This window comes from Dipodomys merriami, unplaced genomic scaffold (assembly GCF_024711535.1).
Source record: "Dipodomys merriami isolate MVZ:Mamm:240054 unplaced genomic scaffold, mDipMer1.0.p SCAF_190, whole genome shotgun sequence".
In the NCBI taxonomy this organism is placed as follows: Eukaryota; Metazoa; Chordata; class Mammalia; order Rodentia; family Heteromyidae; genus Dipodomys; species Dipodomys merriami.
In genome coordinates, this window is record NW_027203271.1 from 471,721 (window position 1) to 482,567 (window position 10,847).

The following is a 10,847-nucleotide window of genomic DNA, read 5'->3' on the forward strand; positions in this document are numbered from 1 at the left end:
GATTAGTTTTGTTCTGGTAAGACAAACTATGCTGTCAGGGTAGGATATTTTGGTTGGTCTGTTCCTACGTGGAAGAAGGATAAAAGGTAGACATTTGTGCCAGTAAGACCTCATTTGGGAAATTTTCAGCTGCAGAAGTTTAGAAGTAGCTCTTAAGCAAGGCTTACTTTGAATCTATTAGCTCCACAAAGCTAACTCATTTACGTAAATAAGTACTCGAAAAAGTCATCACCTTAGGACCTAGCTGTAAGTGCTTCAAAGTATGATCAAATCTAAAATGAAAAAAGACTTAAAATTGTCATTGACAAAAAATGCAAATGTGAGCAATCGACCAAACAATATAATTTTTTCCCACTATACACATTATTTTAGGGAAATAAGATCAATAGTATTGTTAGGAACAATAAGGTTTCCTTGCTACAAGTAGGCACCCAAGGATATAAGCCTATATAAAGATTGCATCATTAACTACTTAAATTTAGAGGATACTACATGCTTCAGCAGCACGTATACCAAAATTACAACAATACAGAGATTAACATGACACTTGCACAAGGATAATATGAAAATTTGTGAAGTATTCCATATTTTTCATTCTTCAGTTGCAGAAATGAAAAACAGTTATTAAAAAGTTGATTACAAAATTACAAGTGTAACAATATTTGCAAGTGTTAGAATTAAATATTAGTTTGACATCAGTGTATTAAATCTTCACCTTAGAAAGGCCTCTACATAGAATAACCTTTACAAAACTTTTGAAATTAGTTAACATTGTCATTTTATCCAAAAAAATATACTACTATAAGAACCTAGAAAAAGGGGCTGGGGAGGTGGCTCAGTGGTAGAGCGCTTGCCTTGCATGCTTGAGGCCCTGGGTTCGATTCCTCAGCACCACATAAGCAAAAAGAAAAAAGTCGGAAGTGGTGCTATGGCTCAAGTGGTAGAGCGCTAGCCTTGAGCTGAAGAGCTGAGTGACAGCGTCCAGGCCCAGAGTTCAGGCCCACGACTGGACCAAAAAAAAAAAAAAAAAAAAAAGAACCTAAAAAAAAAAATCTTAAATTTTCTATATGGAATACAATCTGAAAGGACACATTTATTAATGAATATATATATATTATAAAACAATGTTGAATGCAAAGTATATCTAGGAAACAATGAAATAGATTATGGATATTATGCAAACACAGAATATAGAATATTTTAAAATATACTTTTTTCAGACAAGAAGCAGAAATATCTTTAGTTTCTGTACTACTCATTTCAACAGATAAGAAAATTATTTCTGATTAAAAAAATCACAAACTCTGCAGAAATCATTGTAGATGTACACAAACAACTCAAATACATTTGACATCAAAGTCAGGCAATTCACTTGGAAAAATTCCACGGAATTTTTACAGTAAGATATTGCTGTTATTTGAATTCTGAAAATATTTTATATGGACACAAAGAGTGGACTGGCATTTTGATGTTTAAGAAACGTAACTGATATCTTAGCTATGCTAAATAATGCTGCAATAAACATAGTTGTTTTGGTAGCTTTTGTATGGTCTTGTTTGATGCCCTTAAGTAGATGAATGGATTAAGAAAATAGAATTCTATGGAATGGAATTTTATTCCTCCCTCAGAAAGAATGTCATTGCCCCACTTGTTACAAAATGGAAAGACTTGGAAAAAATTATATTGAAGTAAGCCAGGCCCAAAGAAACATACATCCCATGGTTTCCCTTATTTGTAACTAGTATATGTCTCAGACAAGCAGAAATGGTCAGATAAGTTGATGTTAGGTGAAATGAACACCAAGATAAGGATTCAAATGTTTTTTTCTTTCTTGTGATTGTTTCTAACATATTTATAAGATGATTTCTTTGTTGCTTTGTATGTCCCTCCCCCACCGTATAACCCCTGCTTTCATTGTATTTGATGTTGGTATGATTTGTGGAGGGGAAGGGAAAAAACAAATTGTTTAAATAGGGACACAGGTTGACCCATTGCAACAATGAGATGTACAAGACGTCATGTAGAAAAACAAACTTTTCGACTTTGGCCGGGAAGGAGGAGTAATGAGGGGGGAGGGGAGTGGGGGGAGATGAGAAGGTATGGGAAGGGGAAATAAAGGAGGAGGCAACAATGCTTGATAAGAAATGTATTCATTACCTTGCCCATGTAATTTTAACCCCTCTGTATGGTGTTTTCACAATAAAATAATAAAACTCAAAAAAAAAGAAAAGAAAAAGAAAAAAAAGAGAAAAGAAAAGAAACTTAACCAAACCATTACAACTAAATAGAACAATTTGTACAGCCTTCCACAACTTCAAAGAGGTAGTGATACATACTTATCCTTTTGGTAATATCAAAGGCAGTTTCTTCGAAGTTGTTCTTCAGACCTGGTTTGATATAATGGTTCAACAGAAGGAGATCCAGTGTATCTTTGCTATCTATATTCCCAGCAGCAAGATGCAAGGGAGTCAAGAGGCATTTAGTTTGGGCATTGGTAACTGCATCATGATGAAGTAAGAAAGACGCCACACTGGTATTATTTCACGAGTAAGCACTGTCAGGGGTGTCCAGCCATTAACAATTTTTGCATGAATATCTGCTGCTTGAGCCACCAACTCATGGACAATATCTAAGTGTCCACTGTATGCTTCCCAATGAAGAGGGGTATATTCATTGTCATCCCTAGTATTCACATGAGTGGCCTTTATGGAAAGTAGTCACCACACTCTAGTAAGCCGATTATTTTCAGCAGCCCAAAGAAGAAATTTGCTTGGATCCTACTCCATTTTTTTTCTTGCAATTGATACGATTCCTCACTTTTTCATTTTGTTCCTCATCTTCATCAGAATTGCCTAACTAGAGACTTTCAGTGCCAGTGAGAATATTTCCCCAATAGTTTATAATGGTTGAACTTGTGAGAAAAATACAGTGAATTTTCTGCATCTGTTTATTTTCATGATGATTTATTTTCTCTTTTTCCATTTTTATTATTCCAAGTCATTCTAACTGGAAAGTAGGTAATTGATGGAGAGCAGAGGAAAGATGTTCGTCTGTATTCAAAGGTACAGACTGAAAATGAAGATCAGTGTTGTTTTTATGTGCAGCTTCTTCTAGGAATGAAAAAATAGAAAGTGGCTCAGTGGTGGAGTGCTTGCCTTGCATGTATGAGCAACGGCAGGTCATGTCCACTTTGCAGCCTTGTCATTCAGACCCACTGTGCAAAGAAAAAGACATAATACCCCAGCCCTCTGAAGCTCACCACTTTTTGTGGTATCCTACTTTTTTTTCCTCCTGCAAACCCTCAGGGCCTAGGATCCCAGGATCGGCTATGGGTCCAGAGACTGCACCACAGCCTAGGGTGATGAAAGCTGAGTCAGAGTTGCCACAACCTGAGTTCAAGACGTGTGGTTGGCAAAAGAAAGAATAAATAAAAAATTCATTAATTATTTAACTAAATTAAAAAGAAATAAAGCTCTCTGGTTTGGAATTTCTGCCAGTTTTCTTCCTTAGCCTGGGATTTGAACTCAGGGTCTTGGTAAATCTGTAGCAATGTGAGGGAAGGTGCAGAGTTGCCACTATTTGAGTTCAAACCCTTTGCCAAGCCAAAAATAAAAAAAAAAGTCACTGAGCTCGGCAGGGGGACTAGTTGTGGAGATGGGAGGGAAGGGATGGTAGGGAAAAAACAAAAGAGGAGGCAACAATGCTAAATAGGAAATGAACTCATTACCTTGCTCATGTAACTGTGATCCCTCTGTACAACATTTTTGCAATAAAAATGTACAAAAATGAAACAATGTAGTGCTCAGAGAAGCACTTTGGGGATGAGGTAAGGATGTCAAAAGCTGTACAAAATTCTACACTGCTTTTTTTAAATGTTCTGTATAGAACTGAATGAACATAACTGCTTTCATTTAAAAAATTAACCCACTGTCTTGGAACTGGGGCCAGTATTTCTGTAATTGCTTTGATTTGATCTCACCTTCCAGGTAACTCTTTTGCACCATGGGTGAAGGTGAATCTTACTGTCTTTGAGGAAAACAAATTCAGGCTAGAGTTCTGAGGGCCCAAATGAACACCCTGCAATGGAAAAAATATTTCTATACATGTGTAATATATGATATATACTTACATATGTATGTTTATTACATATTATTATTTTTATTATTGATTTTGTATTTTATTTTTTATTTTATTCCTTTATTTATTGTTTATTGTATTTAGTATTATTATACACATAATATGTAGTACATGTTTTACATCTATTATAAAATGATTCACAATAATTTAGGACATTGACTCATTTTCATTTATACTTTATTAAGTGTTGAAACATGATACATAATTAAATGGAAGCATTTGTCACAGTCTTCACATGTTTAGAGTCTCTCCCACAGATGAGCTTTGTCTTCTTTATTTTTGGACACCTTCCTATAGGGATTTCTTTAGATGATTTATGATCAGAGGCCTTTTCTTGAGGATAGGCAAGTTGAGGGATAAAATTGTAAGGGTGGGGCAAGAAATGTGACTTAGTGGTAAGGAGCTCGCTCAGCATGCATGAATGCCATGGTTTGAATCCTCGGTGCCACATACACAGAAAAACTCAGAAGCTGTGGAGTGGTTCAAGTGGTAGAGCTCTATTCTTGAGAAAAAGAAGGTCAGAGAGAGTGCCCAGGCCCTAAGATCAAGCCCCAGGACTTTCAAAAATAATAGGTTAGATGCTAGTGGCTCACACCTGGAAAACTAGCTTCTCAGGAGACTGAGCGCTGAAGACCACAATTCAAAGAAAGGCTAAGCAAGGAAAGCTTGTTAGACTCATCTTCAATGAATCACCAAAAGACACTGTGGCTCAAGTGGTACTGTTTGCTTTGAACTGAAGGGCTCAGGGACAGTGCCCAGGCTTGAGTTCAAGACACACAACTGGAAAAAAGTGAGGGTTAATTAAAGTACTTTTCCTATTTGCTAATTAAGAGAACATTCTCTGGAAAATGAACGCTGATGTATACCAGAATTGGAGTCAGAGATCAAGGTTTAAGTTTAGTAGATCCATATGCCCAGTCTCCGAGACTCTAGCATTATAACCTTGTGTCCTACAGGGTTCTAAAAGGTCCAATGTTGAAAGGGTTAATATGCTTCCCAAGCCCTTTGTGACTTGTACTTACAATGTCATTACAGTTCTGAACCTAGCAGAGAATTAGTAGCTAACGCCCGTCACCCTAGCTTAGGTCTCAAGATCACGGTGAAGCCAGCCAGAGTAGGAAAGTATATGACACTCTGACTTCCACTTCTGAAAGGTCAGATATTCAAGAGCTTCCTGGGTTTCCCTTGGTGATGAGAGGTTACTTGCACTCTAATTGTTCTTAGAGTTCTCAAGCTATAGAAGCAGGAAAGAAACATTATTGACCCATCCTGGGTTCAAATGAAGTTCTCAGGATCCAAGCCCTAGCCCTGTTAGCAGGAAGAACTCCATTGTAACACTGTATTTGAAGGACAGAAAATAGTTGCAAAATCCAGGCTAGGTGAAGAGACCAAGGCCTGCAGGATTAGGAAGCAGAATGTACACACTCAACAGGGAAGTGAGCTGCAAAACCATTCATTCCAGACACAACCAGCAATGGGGGTGGGTGGGGCGGGGAGAACTTCAAACATTTGTTAGAGTTACACCAGGGTCAGGCTTTTCTCAGCCTCTTCACACAAGGATTGATTAACCTTCCTCCCTCAGGTGAAGGGAGCCTCAAGCTATCTTTAGGTTACCAATAGAGAGCCAGTTTAGTGTGTGAGTGTGTGTGTGGGGGGGGGGGGAGGAACAGAGTTGAAAACCCTGATCTCCGGTTGTAAGGAGTGGGTTTTTCACTCTTCATCTGTCAGATTTGAAGGCCCTTCTTCTACCTCGGTGAGTCCATTCTCCTTCCCTTATTCTGCACATCATTATTGCTAATCCCCAGTCCAAGGAGAGGCAGGGCCATTTCTCTTCTCTCTCCAAGCACTTTATTTAGAACCTGGGTCTTCCCTCTTGGCTCTGGGGCCCTCAGCTGCCTGAAAAGTGGGAGAGAGACAGTCTTCCTGCTCTGTGGTTATGTGAATGCGATGCTGGTATCCTGGCACACTGCAGAAGGCCTCATGACTGCTAATTGTTCCCTTTTTCCCTCTTGATATCCACGACCAGATTCATCTATCATCTTTGTATCTATCTATCTATCTATCTATCTATCTATCTATCTATCTATCTATCTATCTATCTATCTATCTATCTATCTATCTATCTATCTATCTATCTATCTATCTATCTATCCATCTATCTATCTATCTACCCACCCACCTACCTACCTACCTATTTATCTCTTTGGCAGTTCTTGGTTGAACTCAAGGCCTGGGCACTGTCTCTAGCACTCTACTACTTGAGCCACGGCACCAATTCTGGCTTTTTCTGTGTATGTGCTACTGAGGAATTGAACCCAGGGCTTCTTGCATGCTAGGCAATCACTCTCTCTCTAATTCACATTCCCAGCACCCTCATATTTTCTTAATGGTAGTTTTTACATAAGTAGGCTGCCATTTTTAGTCCCCAAGTTAATTTTTCTGAATACTGGTTACTTCTAAGAAACCTGATTTTGTCTTCCCCTGCTCGATTTGTGATTGTTCCTGTGTTGGCCTCATAATAAAATGTAAATAAACCCTGCTGAGAGCCTAAGTGTGTATCATATAAGGACACAGGCCTGGAACCCTGGAAGAGAAAAGTGATGGGCCTGAAATGAAGATTATGTTGCAGTATGTGAAACAGGCATCTCTGAAAAATAAATCAGTAAATAAAAGCAGAAGCATTGCATATGGTCTGTTTGTAATCAGGGAGGTAATACACACATAAGTAGGTAAGGCACTGATACATAACTTGGCCTTCTCTCTTTGAATTTTTTTTTGTGGTCATCCCAGGGCTTAAACTCAGGACCCTATGCAATTCTGAGTTGTGTTACTCAAGGCTGAGGCTCTACCACCACCACAGCTCCACTTCCAGCCATCTGGTCGATAAAAATTGGACATAATTGCCTCCCAGGCTGTACTGCCTGCTCTGGCCAGTATCTCCTGCTTGGCTTTTTCTCTCAAAGCTGGAGCTCTACTCTCTGGGCCACTGCTTCACTTCTGGTTTTCTGGTGGTTTATTGGAGAAAAGAGGCTCACAGACCTCCTGCTCAGGCTGACTTTCGACGGCTATCTCCTGAGGAGGATTCAAGCAACTTTCCTCAGGATTCGCCGAGGAACCGCTCCACACAAACCTTTAGTCTAAATCTCGAGAGGTATTAGAGAAAAACAGAAACTAGAATATGCTTCTAGTGTGTTCTAGATACTTAAGGTTGGAAACACTCATAATTATTAGTTCATTTTACAGGCAAAAGGAGCACTGCAGACTGCATGAGGATCATTCCAGCTTTCGATCCACTCATCCTGAGACAGTAAATTTCCTGCAGCTCAATGCTAAGTGACCGAACTGGCATGTCCTGTGGACATTTGCTCCCAAATCCTGGAACACTCGTTTCTCACTTTTGGCTGCAAACCTGTGACAAGAGGAGAAGATGAGGAGAGAAAATCATTCTCAGAGAAAGCAGCTATAAAGAACATTGGGTAGTTTACTTATAAATTCAAACCAATGGAATGACCCTGTTAAGAAGTCAGCTTGTCCAGAGTAAAAAATGAAGAAGGAAAGAGAGGGAAGTGACAGTGGCTGCTGACTGTAATCTCAGCTCTGAGCAGGCTGAGATGTAGAGAACCTTAGTTTGAATCCAGCCAGTATTGGAAAGTCCATGACACTGTTATTTCTAAGTCATTTAAGGATACAGGTTGACCCGTTGCAACAATGAGAAGTACAAGTTGTCATGTCGAAAATGAACTTTACAAGTTTGGTGCATGGGTGGGGGGGAGAATTGTGAGGAGGGAAGCTGGGAAGGGATGTGAAGGGTAAACAAAGGAGGAGGCTGCAATGCTTGATAAGAAATGTACTCATTATCTTGCCCATGTAATTGTAACCCCTCTGTACAGTATGGTCACAAAAAATAAAAATTAAAATAAAAGAAAAAAGAGATCACAGAAAAGCCCAGATGTGGGGCTGGACTGAAGGTTAATGCAATACCATTGAGCAAAAGCAGCTCAGGGACAATGCTTAGGCTCATAATCCAACCCCAGGACCTGCCTCCGCAAAAAGGGCCTATACCTCCATGTCTTTGCATATGTATGGATGTATTACTTTAGGTGTAGCTCCAGAGTAGTTATAATGAACAGCACCAAACTAGGAAATTTGTTTTTAATACAATGATTTCATAGCATAGAGAGTGCTTTCAAAACAGTGCATGTTCAGGGACTCCCCTCACTGTTCCCAGTGTTGCCTGAGGGTTTCTCCCCACCCCATGCTGTGGGAAGAATTCTCACTCATTGTCTGAACAGGCAAACAAAAGGCCTCACTCCTGTACAGCTGTGTAACAAACAACTCCATCTGGGCCAATTAGTGAGGATGAGTGTGGGTAGGCTCTGAAGGCCAGGAGAAAAAGGCCTCTTTGTACCCCAAGCTATCTCTCTCACCAGTTCTCTGTTTTGATAGGATGCCTTCATTTGTGTAACCTCCCTTGGCAGGCCAAGTTCCCTGTACTTATCCTGCCTTTGTGAAACTATATTCCGGTGTTCAGATACAGTGCCCAATATAACTCAGGAGTCCTTCTGCCAGAAAACTAGGACATTGAACCTAATGAAATGTTTATTTGCAGTCGATGATGGGCCTATGATGCCTCTCCTAGGTTTCTGGAACCTTGGGAAATCCAAGCACATATCGTATATCACAAAGCTTCCTGTCATCTAGGGCTGGTGAAGCTCAACATGTTTTGAAACATTTGACCTCTCCTAGTTGGGCCCTGGGTGGCTAGGTTTTGGGGTTGAACACAGGGCCTGGGTGCTGAACATGATCTCAGTGCAGAAGCCCAGTGCTCTACCATTTGGTGTCACAGCTTCACTTCTGGTGTGTGTGTGTGTGTGTGTGTGTGTGTGTGTGTGTGTGTGTGTGTGTGTGTGTGTGTGTGTGTGTGTGTGTGTGTGTGTGTGTGTATGTGTTTGTGTGTGTGTGTGTGTGTGTGTGAGTGTGTGTGTGTGTCCCTGTGTTTGCATGCATACACCAGTCCTGGAGCTTGAACTCAGCACTGTACCTTGTTTTTCTTGAACAAGAATAGCTCTCTCCCACTTGAACCACAGAGCTACTTCAGGCTTTTTATAGTGAAGTGGTCCTGAGAAATCAAGCCCAGGGTTTCATACATGCAAAGCACTCTACCCCTAAGGCACATTCCCAGCCCTCTACTTCAGGTTTGTTAGTTTCTGCTTTTTTGTTGTTGTTGGTTGTAGATGATGTATCGGCCTGCGTGCTGTCCCTGAGCTCTTCAGCTCAAGTCCGGTGCTCTACCACTTGAGCCACAGAGCCGTTTCAGGTTTTCTGGTGGTCCATTGGAGCTAAGTGTCTCAAGGACTTTCCTGCCCAGGCTAGCTTTGAACCATGATCCTCAGATCTCATCCTCCTCAGTAGCTAAGATGACAGGCATGACCAAAACTACCAATCTTCCACTTCAGGTTTCTTAGTGGTCAATTGGACATAATAGTCTCAGAGGACCTTTTGTGTCTGGGATAGTTTGGAACCCAGATCCTCAGATCTCAGCTTCCTGAGAAGGGAGCTATCGACCCCTAGGTCATGGCACTCTGTAGCAAGGGGGTCCGTGGTTCCACATGGTGGAGTGGTAGCTATGCACCCAAGAGGTAAGGGTCAGAGCCTAGGCACTGAGTTCAAGGTTCATGACTGAGCCAAAACAGAACAAAACCATTGTCTGCTGTAGACAACTCACTAGTCTTCAGTTATACATAATTTTTTCCCTGCCATGGAGACATATCTGATCTCAAAATTCTTGTCTACATAATCATCTCAGTGTGTAGCTCTTACAAGGACCCAATGAAAGATTGCATTTTGAGAAGGACACAGCACATGGCATGACTCAGCACACAGCATCCTGTGAAAGACTCAGAACACAGCACCCAATGCAGGACTCAGCACACTGCACCCTGTGAAAGACTCTGCACATAGCTCCCTGTGCAAGACTCATCACAGAACACCCTTTGAAGGACTCAGCACATAGCTCTATTCCACAAGCTGTCATTAGAATTAGGGAAATTTTAGAAATATACTGTGACATCATGAACATTGTGACATCACATGGCTAGATGTAATGACTGTTGTGTCACATTTTCACATCACAAATCTGTTCTGACTTCATCACATTTGTGCCAACAAATGCCTTTGGAATCCTCACAATCCCATTCTAAACTTATATACTCATTGTGAGTTAATGACAATTGAGGTCTGGAATGCCATTGTCACATCAGCAATCTACTGCAACATCACAAAGGTATTTTGAACTCATCACTATTATGACATCACCAACTAATTGTCACATAATACTCTTATGACATAATTTGACATCATATTGCAATTGTGATATTACTGTACCATCATGCTTTCACAAATCTATTATGCCCTCATCACATCTTAGAAAATTCATGGCCTTTGGGATATCAAGCTATTTCTATGAACGTGTATCATTGTGAACTTGTAGCAATTGAAATTTGAAATAAGATGTGATATTACAAATAACCTATTTTTATATCATTAACATTTTGAAAACTGAAACCTGTTAGGAATGTTAGCACTTTTGACAAAAAAACATGGCCTCTGTGTTATCACAGTTCATTTGTGTATGTCATCATGATTTCATTCTCATATCCTCACTATAAACTAATGGCAATTAAGATCTGACATGCCATTTTGACATTACA

At 40.1% G+C, this 10,847-nt stretch overlaps 1 pseudogene; it reads left to right on the forward strand.

Annotated features, from left to right (window-relative positions):
• Nucleotides 1-492: 492 nt before the first annotated feature.
• Nucleotides 493-592, forward strand: LOC138831280 (U6 spliceosomal RNA; annotated as a pseudogene).
• The last annotated feature ends 10,255 nt before the right edge of the window (nucleotides 593-10,847 follow it).